General features: G+C 55.7%; 1 protein-coding gene across 5 annotated transcripts in view; it reads left to right on the top strand.

Annotated features, from left to right (window-relative positions):
* The window catches only part of LOC111143012 (AT-hook DNA binding motif containing 1), a 63,901-nt gene extending 62,329 nt beyond the window's left edge, over positions 1–1,572 (top strand). For all 5 annotated transcript variants that reach the window (XM_022496413.1, XM_022496415.1, XM_022496417.1 and 2 more), the window contains one exon: positions 1,453–1,572. The gene's annotated coding sequence lies outside the window, so the exon portion shown is untranslated. The remainder of the gene's footprint in view (positions 1–1,452) is intronic.
* The last annotated feature ends 14,465 nt before the right edge of the window (positions 1,573–16,037 follow it).

Raw genomic sequence — 16,037 nt, 5'->3', positions numbered from 1 at the left:
CTGCTTTTCCACCATTCGCCCCGGTTTTGATACAACTGCACCCTAATAGGCGCACCCCTTCCCCCTAGGGCTGATACTCCATCCTCCGCTCCCTCCCTCCCTCCCTCCCTCCAGCCTCTGCTTGCCACCTGGGCTGATAGACTGGGATGGGGGCTGCCTCTACCTATTGGGAGCCCACCTGGTTCCCCTGGCCCTGGGTTGGGGGCGGGGGGGAGTCCTGGCAAGTCCAGCCTCAGGACAAAAGTCTTCCCCAGGGCTGACTGCCCAGCAGACAGCAGCCGAGGCTGAGCAGAATTTAAATGTGGCCCTGTTGGGAAGGGGAGCCAAGAAAGGACAAGAGAGGAAAGGCTTTCTGTGGCCGCCTGCTTCCTGCAGGCGTGGGGGAGGGGGGTGTTCTGCTAGGGGGTGTTAGAAGGCAGTTGTAGCTCCCCCCACCCCTTAATTCTGGTGGGCTGGTCACTCACCGAGTGCGGGGACAGGGTCTTGAGAATAACGGAGTCCATCCCTGTCCCTCTGGGCATCTTCCCACTAGCCTCTGCAAAGCCTGGAGAAGGGGTACTTCAGAGCTCCAGCATCTGGTGACTGTAGGGTCTGGGAGCTTGGAAGTTTCTGAGCCTCAGCAGCCAAACACAGATGGTATTGTGTTGGGCCATTTCTTTATTCCTTTATTCAGACAAACATCCCGGTCACCTTGCCTCTGGAAAGAACCGAATGGCATTGGAGGGCACAGGGAAAGGGTTGGAATTAGAAGAAATGAAAGTGCACGGGTGTGCAGTTCATACCTGTCTGTGCTCAAGCCCTTTGCTCCCCACTGTGTCATTCCTCAAATAGCCTAGCTTGGAGGAAGTACTAAACTCGTTGTTACATGAGGAAACTGAGGATTGGGGCACCTAGCTGGCTCAGGCCCCAGGAAAATAATAATGGTGTATAATCAGCATCATTTCTTATGTTTCCAGTACCAGGCTTAAGCCATCTTAAGCCTCTGAATCCTCCCAACAAACCTATGGGATAATTTGGTTATCCCCTTTTTACAGATGAGTAAACTGAGGCTCATGGAGATTCACTGACTTGCCCAGTATGCTAGAGCTGTCCAGGGGTGGTGCTGGCATTCGAACTCAGCTGTATCTGACTTAAGAGCCCAAGTCCCTGGCAGATTGCGCTGCCTGGAACCCCAGCTCCTCTCCAGGAGCCTCCTTTACCTCTCAGGGAGGCAGGCTGTGGATGCAGACCTGTTTTACAAATGGGGAAATTGAGTTCAGAGAAGACTAGGAACAGTCCATTGTCTCATGAGGGGCTATTTGGAGTGTTCTGGGAGAAGGAACAATGTGATTAGCTTCTCCCAGAATCCTGGTAGGAACTGAGTGGGGGTCCCGCTCTTAGCCTCTCTGTTCTTAGAGCTCAGTGTCTGTGTCCACCACTGACTTCTGCTTCTTCTTTTGTGTTTCTTTGCAGCTTTCAGAAAACCAACGCCAAGACCCCTCCCAGCGTCCGCATTGTCCTCTGGCAGGAGCGCTTGCCCCTCCACCTCCCCCCCACACCCCACCTGTCCCCCTTGCACTACCATCTCCCCCCCACCCCTCCCCGCCCATCTCCACGCAGAAGCCGAAGGTGAGCCCTTTCTGCACAAAACCAGCAATTGTAAATACTTTTTAAAAATGTACAAAACTTAAAAACAAAACACAGTTTTAGAAAAAGACAAAAAAAAAGAGAGAGAGCGAGAGAGCGCGCGAGCGTGTGCAAGAGGTTGCGAGCGGGGGCCCCCGAGGTGTCCAGAGCCCCTGCAAGTATGCACTGAGACATTTATCTACAGGTCGTTTGACAAAAATGAACAATATCCTATTTATTGTATATACTGTTTTATTATAAATCGTGGATTGTATATTGCATTCTGTAAACCTGCTGTGGTCCCGTGGTGTGCAAATTCGCATGGTGGGGGGGAGGGGCAGAACCTCTTGCGGGAGCTTTTTTTTTTTTTTCCCTTTCTTTCTTATTTTTCACTCTTTTGGGTTTTCTCTTCTGTTGTTGTTGTTGTTTTCTGTTTTGGCAGGACACACCCAAAGATCCAAGTTTGTATTAAAAAGAAATGAAAAAAAGCAAAAAAAAAAAAAAAAAAAAACCACCTCGTGTCTTGTGAAAGGGGGTGAGTGAAGGGTGGATGGAATGGAAGGCATGGTTGGGTTTTGTCACCAGACACTGGCTCCCCAGAGTTGAAATACCCCTTCATGTGTTCCCACCTTCTGCCAGAGATCTGAGTCAACTTTGCATTGGAGGGTACCAGACCCCTCCCAGATTACAACCCAGGCCCTGGGTCTCCCCTGCCACACGGGGATCCCCAGCCTGCTCCCCAGGGCTTCGCGGCCCCTGCCCATGCTTTAGGTCCCAGATCCAGGGATTCTGCCTCCTAGACCCTGTCTTGGTCCTGGGTCTCCCCTGATTCTGAAACCCATGTTGTGTCCCATGCCCCAGGATCCCACAAGTACGGGAATGCTGGCCTCTCAGACCCCTCTTCTCCCCTCAAGTCCTAGGTGTCCTCTCCTGGAGGGATCCCTGTTATAAATCAAGTCTCGAGTTTCTTTGCTTCTGGACCCTCTCATTCCATCCTAGGTCCCAGGTCTCTTGACTCCAGCCCTTTGATTTGTACAGTGTCACCCCAACTTCTGGGCCCTACAGTTCTCCTCTGGTTCAGGGACACCTGTCTTTGAGATGCTCATGCCTTCCTAAGCCCAAGAACTCTTATGGGGGGAACCCCCTTTCCCACAAGGACTAGAGTACCCCCTGTTTATCTCTCATTCACCCCAGGTCCTTTGGCCTCCAGGCCCCCCATTTTGCCTCAGCACACCTGATGTACCTGCTTCTGCCTGTGCAAATTCCAGAGTTTGACTAGGCCAGTAACCCCAATATTTCTGCCTTCCCCGTTCTTATCCTGAACCCCAAATGCTGGGTCTGTTTCCTCCCAGCATTTGTAAACTATGTATAAAGAAAACTCAATCCCGTGCCTATTTCTGGTGGACCTGGAAAGACTAAATTATTCCCCACTCCCTGACTCTGGGAGCTCTTGGCTGCCCTTGATCAAGTTAATGCCCACTTTGGCCGCCTGGTCTTTAGCAAGCAGCTTTTCCCATAGATCCGCTGCTGATTGTGGCTCTCTGTCTCCCCACTGAAGATCAGGGAGACCCTGAGGAACCCTCTGAGGGGGACACACACCCCAGCTTCTGGAGACCCTTACCTGAGAGAGGATGTCAGAGGATTCAGATGGGGCAGGTAAAACAATCCCCCAAAACCACAGCCTCTGTGCTGAATGTGAGGCTTAGCCACCCCCCAAGTCCCCTCTATGTGTCCCCAACACTCAGATGAAGACATTGTCACCACACTCCCTGGTGAGGCAAAGGCAACAACACAAGCTCAAGGCCGCAATCCAGTATGCTGTTGCAAGTGGGGGCAGGGAGCAGTAAGACCCAGTAAGGGTCGGGAAGGGAGTCTTTGTTCCCAGAGGAGTAAACAGCATGTACAAAGGACTGGGGGTGGGGGGGGGGGGGGGGGGGGGGGGCAGGTGGCCACCACCCGTAGGTAGGTCTGCACTTTGTGCGGAGGGGAGAGGACAGGGAGAGGGCTTGGCAAGGTCGCTCTGGGGCCCCGCGGAGGCTGGTTGGAGTAGGTGGCATGGAAGAAACCGGTGCAGGAGGTGACAGAAGCTTGTTTTCAGCCCCTGAATCGCCTGCAGGGAGAAAATAAGTGTGTTCAGCACTGCTGAGGAAGCAGAAGCAGCTTGGGGTCACTGTCCAGGTTGGGGCAGGTTGGGGGGGCGGTGCTCTGAAGGCTCCGTAGGGGGAGGGTGCCCAGAGAAGTTTCTGTGAGGAAAGGGGCAGGAGGGGGAATTCAGTGGAAGGGACTAGGGCTCTACTTGAAATGGGGAGAGAGGGAATGAAAGCTTGTGTGCCCAGGAATTGGTGGGGGTTGGGAGGGACGACCCATGAAGGAAATGGGAGTTTAGGGAGGTGATTATAGCCCAGCAAGGGGGCTCATTAACTTGAAGAGGGTTTTGGAGGAAGGTTGGGGATTCACTGTAAAGAGTAGAGCTACAGTTTCTGGGCTGGGAGAGAGAGTTGGGAGAGGGAGCTCCTGGAAAATGAAGTTGGGCGGGGGGGGGGGGGGAGGAGAAAATAGGAGCTCAGGGAAAGGAGGGGGCTCAGTCTGTGGCTTAGTAAGGGGTGAGGAGGGCAGAGGTGCATCTTGGAGAGCAGACTTGGGAGATCTGCCAGGACCAAGGGCCCTGCCTTTGGGATGGAAGGCTCTCTGACCCTGTCCAGGTGGGTGGGGCAGGGATGGGGGGTCACCCTATTCTGATCTGTTCTTTCAGAAATTTCAGCCTTTACCACAGCCACAGCCCTGCACCTGATTGCAAAAAGCATCAAGACAATGTGGGTCCCAGATGTTTGGGTTTCACCACCATTAGTAAATACTTCCCTGTTTTTATTCCTCAAAACAATCCTTGAGGTAGAGAAGATATTAATCCCATTTATAGATGAGAAGACAGGTTCAGAGACCTGGAGTAAGTGACTTGTCCAAGATCACATGGGAAGTGGGAAGAAGTAGTCTGAGCCTTCCTCTTTCATAACAATTTAAAGAAAAAAATCCTGCTGAAAAAATTCACACAGAAAAAAGATTCGCTTAAAGGTTAAGTAAAAAGCAAGAATAGGAAATCATTTCTTTAATTATGTGCCAGGTACTATTCTAAACTATATAAAATTCATGCCGTCTCCACAACAATTCTATGATAAGGCTTTATTGTAATTATTCTCCCGTTTTACAGACCGGAAACTCAACTCATAGAGAGGTAATTTACAAAGACCACTCACTGTGATAAAAGGAGAGTTCAAACCCAAATAATCTGGTTGTGGAGTCTGCTTGCTTTGCTGTCCTGTTAAAAGTGAAAACCTACTCTACCCACATCCCTGGTAATAACCCACATGTCTACATTTTCAGGTCCATTCATGGAGATCAGTGGTTCTCAGCCCAGAAGTTCTGATTTCATTGGGCTGGGTGGGGTCTGGGCGATGAGATTTTTAAAAGCTTACACTGATGGTTCTGATGTGCCAAGTGGAGAACCACTAACCCAGCTATTGTGCTGAGTGTTTACACACAAGCAGCCACCTGTGTGCACACACCTATATTTAATGTGTTGTCCTAGGTGTTCAGGTGTTTGTGAGATGCTTTCCTTGTGTATGCACCGTGGTATCCATTAGTGCTTTTCACCGAGTGGCTGTAAATTACTATGGGTTTCCCGAGTGACTGTCAGAGGCACTATAAACACATTCATTCAACAAATATGTCTTAAGCACCTACAGGATTCCAGGCAATAGCCCAGGCACTTGGGGATGCAACAGTGAACAAAACAGATGGGGTCCCTGCCTTTGAGTGTATCATCTTTTGGAATTGACAGACTGGTCTTTTGTCTTTGCCTATGTGTGGCAGGGGGATAGCTGCCCTTGGAGGTTGCAGAAGGGTGAATGTCTGGCTGGGAGATCTTAGGAGGGTGAGACATGCTGGTTGCTATGTGCATGGGTTGGGGGACTGGGGGCCTCTGGCCCTACGTGTAGATATGTTAGAGAAGGAGACCTAGGGCATGTTTCTAACTTTGAATGCGTGTGGCTGCCTGTGTGGCATGTGTGTAAAGATGTGCATGAGCTGGACCTGTGAAAAGGTAGACAACAGGATGAAGGGGGTGTGATGGGGAAGGGCTGTGCACAAGGTAGGCACCAGAGCACATGCACACACACAAACACACATACAGCCAGCTGCTGCAAGGAGGATACTGGTTTCCAGTCCCAGGGCACCGACTCCCAGGGCCAGGAGAACTCTGCTCCTGCTCTGGGCATGTGGAGGAGTCACAGCTGGGGCTGGAAACTCCAGAGTGGGAGGAAGGGAGGGAGAGCGAGGGAGGGAGGCTGGGGAGCCACATCCTTGATCTCTGGTCTGTTTCAGCAGTTCCGGACTTGGTGCTCTGGGTCTCTGTGTGACTCTGGGTCTCCCTCTCTCTGATGTCCGGATATTGGCATCACTCTTTCTTCTGGGTCTTGGGCTCGGAGGCTGATCACATGACTCTGGGTCACCACCTCTCCAGCCTACTTGGCTCTCTGTCCCCACTCCAAGTCTGTCTCTGCCTCCATGTCTGACTCTGTCTCCGTGTCCTTCCTTGTCCTTGCCAGGTGGGGGGAAGGGGCCCAGTGCTCAGGGAGCAGGTGTCAGCTCACTCAGGCAGCAGGGAGTGAAGCCAAGGAGGGCACAGAGCCAGCAGCCCCTGGACACACAGCCACACTCCAGGACACACTGGGGTCGCTCACAGGAACGCACAATGACATACATGGAGAGATGGGTTCTCAGGGACATATACACAGGTGCGCAGTTCAACACACAGCTAAGCCCAGAAACCCAAGGGTGCCGGACAGAGGGTCATATGCAGATACCAAGGGGTCATGCACACACAAACTGATGAATACTTATTCAGACACACACCAAAACAGTCACAGGCACAATCAGGGCATTTTTCTAGAGGAAAACCCAGAGCCATGGGCACACAAATGGAAACAAACATACACACACTTTCCGTCTTGGGCAGACACACAGGCTTAAAGATAGCAGACACAATCACTCACTGGAACACAGATGTCCAAAGGCCCAGGTACACTCTGTTACACCTGAGCTATCAACACCCAGAGCCACATACATTCAGGATAGGGACGCAAATGAGCACAGACAGGCAAATACCCTCAAGGACAACCCGAACCAGGGCAAGACAGGCGCACTGAGGGACACGCCCAGCACAGGCGGAACATCCCCAGGTACACAACCCCCCTCGGGGCTCCCTCGGGAGCACCTGGGGACACGCCCACAGGCGGCGGGAGCCTGGAGTGGGGAGCAACGCGGCCCCAGCGCACCTGGCGCCCACGGCGAGCCCCCAGGCGCCCCGAGTGTGCGTGCCGGTGCGTGCGTGCGTGCGTACCCGCCCGTGCGCGCCGCCACCTGTGGGAGGAGAGGTGCGCACTGCGCCCGGGGCTGCCCGGCTGGCGCCGCGCGGATTGCGGGGGGAGCGGTTGCCATGGAGCGCAGAGCGCGGCAGCATACTAATGGGCCGGCCAGGGGCGCTGCCCCCTGGCCAGCCCGGCTCCCTCCTCCGGCTCCTTCTTCCAGTTCCTCCGAAGTCACTCTGGCCCGCGGCCCCGGCCGGCGACCCCCACTCCAAAGGCCTGAGCCCTGGGGGACGGTCAGGAAACCTGGCTCCCTGGACCCTCGCGGCCTCCCGGGAGAAGGCCCAGGCCGGTGGTGCGAAGCGGTGCGAGGGCAGAGCGAGGGCCTGGGACGCTGCAGGGGCTGCCCAGCCTGGGCGCGGGCACCAAACAGGCTCGGCAGCTGGGAGCGCAGGTGCTGCCTTGGAATGGGGGTGGCTATCCTGGGAGGGTGGGAAATAAAGGGGGGAACTTAACCCTTTTGTCGCCAGAGGGTTGTTCTTAGGCTTGGCTGGGGTGGGGGGAGAGCCACAAGGACACTTGACCGATCTTAGTAGTAGTACAATCCACACCCCTCTCCATTTTCATTGCTCCAGTGTTGGCTTGACCTGCAGGCGAGGAGGGCATCAGATCCCAACACTTCAGTTCTGCCTGTAGTCTGCCTGGTGATGCGGTGTGCGCTGAGGACTGAGGGGACAGGGGCAGAGGCACTGGAATGGTTAACACCTCCCCATACCTCGATCCCAGTCCCAGAGTCCCCCTTTCATACAGCCTTGACCCCTGCCCCCTTAGCCCCACTGTTTTAATTGGCATGGAGGGGCACGGTGGTACCCTGGCGGTGGTACCCTGGCGGCGGGGGGAGCCAGCAGAGGGTTTGCAGGTAGAGAAAGTGGGAGGGGGGCCTAATGGGGGGGCGGAAACCAGGCGGTTGCCTAGCAACCCCACAGCTGTCTGTTGACCTAGAAGAAGCTGCGCTGTCTTGACACAGCTGGTGTTTACATGTAACCGAGGCTCTGGCTTAGCACTTGCTTGGAGGAAAGCTGAGGCAGGGCCCTCGTGGCAGCCTGGCCCTGGCCCCCGGCTGCGGGTGGGCTCTGTGCCTGCCTGCCCTCTTTGCTTCAGCTCCCACCTCAAGTCCAACCAGGAGAGAGTGGGAGGGCAGATCTCAGACCTGGAGGCTTTGGAGCTGGGGAAAGTTGATGGACACACACACACACACACACACACACACACAACCACACACACATACTCAACCTGAGGTCTTTAACACAGAAAGGATGGGAGACTAAGAAAGGGACTAGGGAGGGGGTGCCCAGTTTGTGCACAGATTTCAACCCACACAGAGAACACCAACATTCTCAGGGACATGTGCACATACAGACCCACAAAATTAAACCGACTTAGGAACTCACACACACATGGGCACAGAGATGCCCACTGACACCATGATACCCAGACAGACACACCAACACAGAGAAACGAAGTAATTGAAGTGGTTGAAACCCAGACACACAGACATCTTCATACAGGGGATAAACAGGTACCGACCATCCGACGGGGACATGGTCAAACACACTGACAGGGACGTCTGGGTGGCTCAGTCGGTTACGCATCTGCCTTTGGCTCAGGTCATGATCTCAGGCTCCTGGGATAGAGCCCCACATCAGGCAGGGAGCCTGCTTCTCCCTCCTGCTCCCCCTGCTTGTGCTCTCTCTCCCTCTCTCTCTTTCTCTCTCTGACAAATAAATAAAATTTTAAAAACAAACACACTGACATATATACAGAAGCCCCCTCCATGTGTTCACACCAGCGACTGTCCCACGAACCCAGTTTATCCCAGCTAGAGTGTGCTGGTCTATGTCGGGGCCCGCATACAGAGTCACCCACATGCACACAGCACACAGAAACCCGCAACTCCCCAAAGCTTTATTGATTGCCCAAGGCAGACAGTCACTGACACCGCTGACAGAGGCAAAGACACACCCAGGAGCCCGACACGTGAAAAGGCACAGGTCCCTGAAAGACCACGGGCCCTGACTTGTCCCACCCGCTCCCACACAAATACTGTAGCACAAACACATGCCGGCCCAGGGTGTGGGCAGAGCAGAGACTCCTCCCGGCCCAGAGCCCTGAGCGTCAGCGGCTGTGCCTTGGGGTCAGAGAGCCCGAGTGGCCCCAGGACGACTGCCAGATGAGCCCATGTGTCCTGTGCCTATCCCCTGACCCTCAGCTCTAGGAAGAAAACCACCAGCTCTCTTACTGGGAGCCCCCAGACGGAGGGAAAAGATCACGCTCACCACCACCCCCGCTCCACCCTGGGAGCCCCTGTCTGAAGCGACGTCCTCTGGAATCCCTGGACAAAAGAGGCACTGTCCTGCTCAGATGAGCTCCTGTCTGATGGAGGCCATATCTCTCTCCCAGGCAGCTCTGGACACCACAGATGGACGGACACACGCACACGCATGCACGTGTGAGAGAGCATGTGGCAGCTCCTGGGGGGTTCTCGAGGGCCTCCTGATGGAGGTGAGCCTGGGACCTGACTTTGGAGCCCATGAAGAAGTGGGGGAGGGAGTGTGCTGAGGAGAGAGCCTCCTTTTCTTACCCCAGACCCCGCCCCTCATCCAGCAGTTTCTGCTCCCCCCAGGGCCCCAGGGGCCGGCCAGGCCCCACAGCCCCAGCAGCCCAAGCAGTGAGCAGAGGAGGAGAGTGGATATTTTTAGCTTCTCTGCCACTGACATTTCGCAGCAGGCGACCTGGGGTGAAGCTGAGTGAGTGCTGAAGGCTGGGAGCAGCCGACAGCGCCTTCCCGCCCCCATGCACACGCACACACAACTGTGCACACACACAGCCCCGTCCCCCAGCACCCCCGTGCTCACATGAGGGCCGCAGCTTCAGGCCCACAGTCACACACCTAGACACACACGTGTGCACCTGTGCACACACTTGGTTCATAGGCCGCTTACGCCTAAGACCTCACACACCTAGACACAACACGTGTCTATTCACACACCCAGATACACACACAGTTCATACCTAGAACCCACTTCCCACACCTGGCCAAGTGTACACACACTCCTTTGTCATTCACTCAAGAAGGCAGATCTGGTGACGACTGAGTTTTGGCACTCTTCTAAACGCCAGGGAGACTGTGAGCAAATTCAGCAAAAATTCTCCATCCCTCACGGAGTTTATGTTATGTACCCATGAGGGAAGTAGGAAGTTTGACAACAAACAAAAAACAAATAAGCAAAGTATTGCTTCAGGAGCCACATGTATAACCCAATCCCCCAAAATATACAACCATATATGTGAACGGCTCCCTAACATTCACTCCCCGACAAATACACACAACAGCACACACAGCCCGTGGCCAAGACTCACACAGACAACTCCACACTTACAACAGTCACCAACACGCACACACTGCCACACACATCTGCAGTTACACGCTTCACACTCATGCAACTCGAACACGTGACACAGGGCACAAATGTAGCCACACACACACTGTGCAGAGCTGGACACGTTCCTTACCCACCTACGTGGAATAGAGCCTCCACAAGAGCCCATAAGTGCAGGATCACACAACCATGCCCACCCCCCACACACGTGCACACCATTCCTTCGGGTCGAATTTCTCCCTCTGCCTATCGCTAACGTACACATGCACACATTCCCATAATCCTGCCCCAACCCAGTGAAGTCCAGGTCTGCTTGCCACACGCTCATGGGTAAACACAGGGACTCCTGGCACACTCACGACTCAGACACACCCCACCTGCACGCTCTAAAGAGGCCACGACGTACCTTAAGTCAACATAGACCCGCTCTTCCACCCACAGTCCCTCCCTCATTTCTCATGAGGTGAGTGTGGTCACTGCAGATCATACATGTACCCAGAACACCTCCAAGACTCCGATCCTGCTGTCTCCATGCCAGTCCCCAAGGGGCAGGACTCCCTCTGAGCTCAGAGTTTGCCCCTGGTGCCCAGGCTAGAGGTGGAGGCCAAGGAGAAGCAATGCTTTTCAGATCTACCTCCTGCTCCCTCCTTCCACGTCCCTCCCCTCTTTCCTTGCTCCTTGAGTTTCTTTCCTTCTACTTCTCCATCTCCCCATCCCATCTCCCCAGTAGCCCTTGGCCCAAAACCAAATTTTCTTCTCTTCCAGGTTCTGCTGCCCTAGAAGACAATTAAAAAAAAAGGCAAAAAAGCAAGAGTCATTGTCAAATTCTGAAGTCTTGGGAGGAAGAAAGAAAGAATGTGCCAAGGAAAGGAAGGATAGGACCAACGGGCCCATGGGCTAGCATGCACAGCTGGGAGAAGCAGCCCTGTGTGTTCCCGGGTCTGCTGTGTTACCCTGGGTCAGTGGCTATTCTTCTCTGGGTCTCCCTTCTGCCTCTGTACAAAGAGGGAGTTGCAGGGGATGATTCTGAGGCAGTGAGATTCTCAGAGGCACTGCAGTGTCTGTATAAATAGGGAGAAGGCCTGGAGCCTTGGGAGTCTGATTAGAGCAAAGAAAGCCCCCTCCCCAGAGCTCCCCAACCAGAGCAGCCTCCTCCTTCGGGACCTGGTTTCTGAGAGGCCAACAGCATCCCCTGCCCCCCCCAACACATATAAACACATGAGCTCCCCTCAACCCTTGGCCATGTCCTCTGCCCTCTCTGGACCTTTGGCATCCAGGCTTGTGTATCTGGGGCTCACATTTGGGCTCTGTGCCGGTGAGCCAGTCTATGTGTGCACTGTCTGTCTGTCTGTCTGGTTGCCAGCAGCCTTCAGGCGCCAGGAGGGGAGGCAGCAGTCGGGGAGGTGGGGGTGGGGAAGGAGGTAGCGTTGACAAGTTCCAATGTCTGGCTTTCCCTCCTGGAAACCCCGAGCTGGGGCTGGCCCCCCCTTCCCTTCCTGTCTCTCTCGCTCAAGCACGTCCCTTCTAAGAGCCCCTCTCTGCAGACACCCCCAGTGGAACCAAGCCCAGATCTGCTGCCAAGAAGGCCGACATTTCTTAGACTTGCCACGTTAAAGGGGCCTGCACAGGCACGCACTCCAATCCCCCTCCGTGTCCTCCTCCCGTGCACATTCAGACGACCCGAAACACACAAAGACACGGTTGGACACAGCGGCCACCTGTGCACACAGGAGGTAGCACGTGGAGCACATCTGACCCCGGGCTCCCAGACAAGTACAAACACAGCCACGTCCTCCCCCTCCTTCCCACACTCAGCTTACCACCGACTCAGAAGCACACACGGTTCCCAGCACACGGTGCTCACAGACACTCACAAACATGATCACACACGGGGCCTCATTGTACAGAGAAACCAGTGCAAACCCATAGCATATTGTCTCCCTGCACAGCGCCCACAGCCGCCGCCGCCGCCACCATGCCCACCACCGCCATCGCCACCCCAGGCAGACGCAGCCCGGCGACATGACGCCTGTGCCCCGTACACGCGGCCCAGCATGTCAGTCCCACATAGCAGCGGTTCCCTGCCTCGCTTTAGGTAACCGCTCTGACAAAGGCCGCTGGGCACAGGGACACCACAGAGCCACACCAGGGACGTTTGGAGGAGCCCACACAGTCATGGACACATGCACACACTCACAACTACGTGCGGTGTTCCTCTGGGCACGCACAGCCACTGCCCCCTGGGCACACGCAGATGAGCTTCGACTCACAATTGTGTCATTAGCCTCTTGTCGACAACAACAAATTCGCAGGGGCCCCAACACACCCAGACGGGGTGTGCGTGAACTCGGGCACACGTACTGACCCTTCAGCACACACACGGATTCCTCATCACTCGCAGTTGGCTTCCACGTGCACACACTGCTAGACACAGCATCTCTGGGAACACAGGCATGTGTTCAGACTCAGAACACATGTAGCTTCTCCTGGTGCTTACACAGACACACAGTGACCCCCTGTGTACGCGCGAGCCAGCACACACACACACACACACACACACACACACGGTAGCATCTGTGCACCCCGAGGCAAACCCAGACTCACAAATCGCCCCCACATGCTCTTCTCCGTGTACGAAAGTATGCGTGCTCCCCCCCGACAGACCCAGCTCTCTGAACCTCACACAAGGACCCTCCAGCCCTCCGGGTCCCCACCCTAGGCTCCAGACTCCCTCCCTCGGCTGGTGAGGGTGAAGAAGGACCAGGAAGGCTGGGGGGCTGGCTCGGCCCTTGTTCCCTCCCTCTGCCGGCTGGCTCGCTCCCTCCTGTCTGGCAGAGTCGGCCAACCCAGCCCCGGCTCCAGCAGCCCTGGCTGTTCTGGGCAAATTCTCGGCGGGTTGGTCTCGGCTGATGCCGCCGCCGCCGCCGCAGCAGCAGCAGCAGCAGGGGCGAGAAGGGTGCAGGCGGCTGCCAACGTGGCAGACGGCGGGCAGGGCGGCAGGAAGGAAGCTGGGCCTGTTCTGCGCCCACTCACTGGGGGAGACAAAACCAAGGGGGCTGGATGAGCAAGCGATGCAGCTGGGCAGGGGGACCCTGTGCCCAGCCTGGGCTCTGGGCCCACACTGGCCCCGGACTCACTGGGTGACCTTGGGCAGCTTGCTTCCCCACTCTGGTCCTGTTTCCTCCTTCAGTGAACAGTCTGGACTGGACACTTCTTTCATCTCCCAGACCTTGTATCCAATTCAGTGCAGCAGGGAGCTCGTAGGAGGGAGATGTGAGTTCACTCTGTGGCCTCAGGCAGGTCCCTCCCCACCTCAGAAACTTGGCCTTTCAGTTCAACAGTAAAAATTCCTGAAATCTCTACAGTTCTCACTGTTGACAAACCATTTTCATGCTACAAAGGTAGTACCATTTTACAGATAAGCAAACTAAGGTTCAGAGAGGTCAAATGATGCACTCAAGGCTCCCCAGCAAGTGACTGGCAGAGCTGGGACAGGAGCTGGCCTTAGGAGTTTGCCTCTAAGAATCAAGGCTGCTTCCTCATCTTTCAGTCATCCCACGCCCCCACCGGTATCTGGGCTGGCCCCCCTGAGGCTCCCCACCTCCCAGCCCTGGGCCCCACCAGAGCCACCTGGTTCTGCCCTGGGGAGTGAGGGTTCAAAGGCCAGACAGGCCTCCCACCAGCATTCCAGCTGCCACTGGGAACACAGCTGTCAGCAGGGCCAAGAGAGCCAAAAGCCGCCTCCGAAGCAGACCCACATAATTGGTACATTGTCAACTCAAAACCGGAGATGCTGTGGGATCCTGGGCAAGCCACAGTCCTCTCTGGGCCTTAGTTTCTTCATCTGGCCACGGTCGATTGGACTAGACGAGTTCCAGGGGCCCTTTTGGCTTGGAAGGTTGCCTAGGGAGTGACCAAGGAGAAACACGGTGGGGAGAGGCAGCTGTATCAAGGTCCCCGGTAGGCCATGGGTGTGTCTCAGGTGTCTGGACCCAAGAATCTGGCCTCTGCCTCGCTTGTAGGCTGGGTTCACTTCTAAGTCCTCTCTGAAGTCCCACTCAGAGAGTGTTTGCAAGATGGATGCATGGGCAGACAAGTGGACAAACAAAAGTATGAAAGACAGAAGGGAGCAGAAGCCCTCAACCAGTGTCCTAGGGGCAAAGCACCCCCTGAGGAGGAAAGAGGACAAAAGGCAGAGGGAGGCTTTCAGACTACCTACCTCCTTTGTTTATTGGACAAACCTTTCTTGAAGGTCACTCTGCCCCACCCTGCAGGGCAGTCTTTGGGGAGGACAAATGTGGGGCAGCTAGAGGAGGGTGGTCAATGTGGAGGGAGCAGTCACCTGGCCTGTGGAGGAGGCTCCTGGCTCATCTGGGAGGGGGAAGAAAATGAGCGCAGGCTTCCAGGAGCAGTCAGAGCAAGCCCGGGGAAGGGAGCGCGCTCCAGTATGTGTCCAAGTGGGTGCAATTACCCTCCCATTTTGCGGATGGGGAAATCAATTCTCAGGAGCAGAGGGACAGAGCCAGGCAGTATGTCCAGGCCCGCCTGACTGCAAAGCCAGTGTTTTTTTGTGCTATGCCACGCTGCCTCCCGAAGGAGTGAATTGCTAATGGTGGCATTTCAGATTTCAGATGTAGTGACAGCAAACTAGGGAAGAGGTTCTGGACAGATGGTTCCCAATCGGGTCCCTGCCTCGGGCTAGCAGAGCAGAGGGTTGTCAGGGCAAGCGAAGCGCCCTCCCCTCCATTCCTCTTGAGTGTGGGATGCAAACGGGTCCCCCCCCACACTCTGCTCACCATCCCCCTCCAGCCCTTTGGCCCTGCTGGGGTGACCTGCATGAGCTCAGCTTCCCAGCAGCCCTGCGGAGGAGTCAGCCGGGGCAGAGGCTGCCTCTGCCCTCTCACGGCTTGGCAGTGCCAAGGGAGGCGGGGCCGGGGAGGGGCGGGGGAGGGGCAGCCTCCCCGCCACCAGACCTCTGGTCCTGTCCCCCAACTCGGGCGCCCCTGGGGTTTGCTGCAGAGGCCCAGGCTGGGACAGGTGGTGCGGGGCTGGGACACGCCGGTCAGGCCTGTCCCCGTTGCTGCAGTCTTGTTGAGCTGCCATTAACAAGTGGCCGGAGGTTGCCGTGTCTCCATGGAGACCAGACAGTCAGTGCGGCTCCGGGGTGAGGGCCGTGATTAGTGAGTGTCAGCTTTGCCAGCTCTGCTCTTCCCACCGCCCGCTGCTGGGCTCAGAGACAACAGGCCTGGCCCCGGGGGTTGGGGGGGTGGGGAAGCACTCCCAAGCCCGGGCCCAGGTGCTGTGTCTTTGTCTCCCCCAGTGGCTCCTCAATTCCCCCTGCCTTCCCTCCCAATCAATCTTCCACACAGCCCCCAGGGGGGAGCCTTCTAAAACACCAGCTGAATTCTGACCCGGCCTTCCTTAAGAACTTTCCATGGCTCCTCATTCCCTCCAGGCCAAGAGTCAAATTCCTTCTCGCAGCTTTCAAGGCCTTCATTCATTCATTTCTTCATTCGCTCGCTCATCTGCTATGTGCCCGAGAGACTGTCAGGTACACACGGGCAGTAAAGCCAGCAAGATCCCTGCCGTCCTGAAACTTCCAATCTAGTGAGGAAGACACACTCTAGACAAA

Source organism: Enhydra lutris, unplaced genomic scaffold (genome assembly GCF_002288905.1).
Source record: "Enhydra lutris kenyoni isolate GAN:26980312 unplaced genomic scaffold, ASM228890v2 scaffoldscaffold9, whole genome shotgun sequence".
NCBI classification, from domain to species: domain Eukaryota; kingdom Metazoa; phylum Chordata; class Mammalia; order Carnivora; family Mustelidae; genus Enhydra; species Enhydra lutris.
Note: the sequence above shows the minus strand (reverse complement) of the source record. Positions and strands in the feature narration are given on the sequence as shown.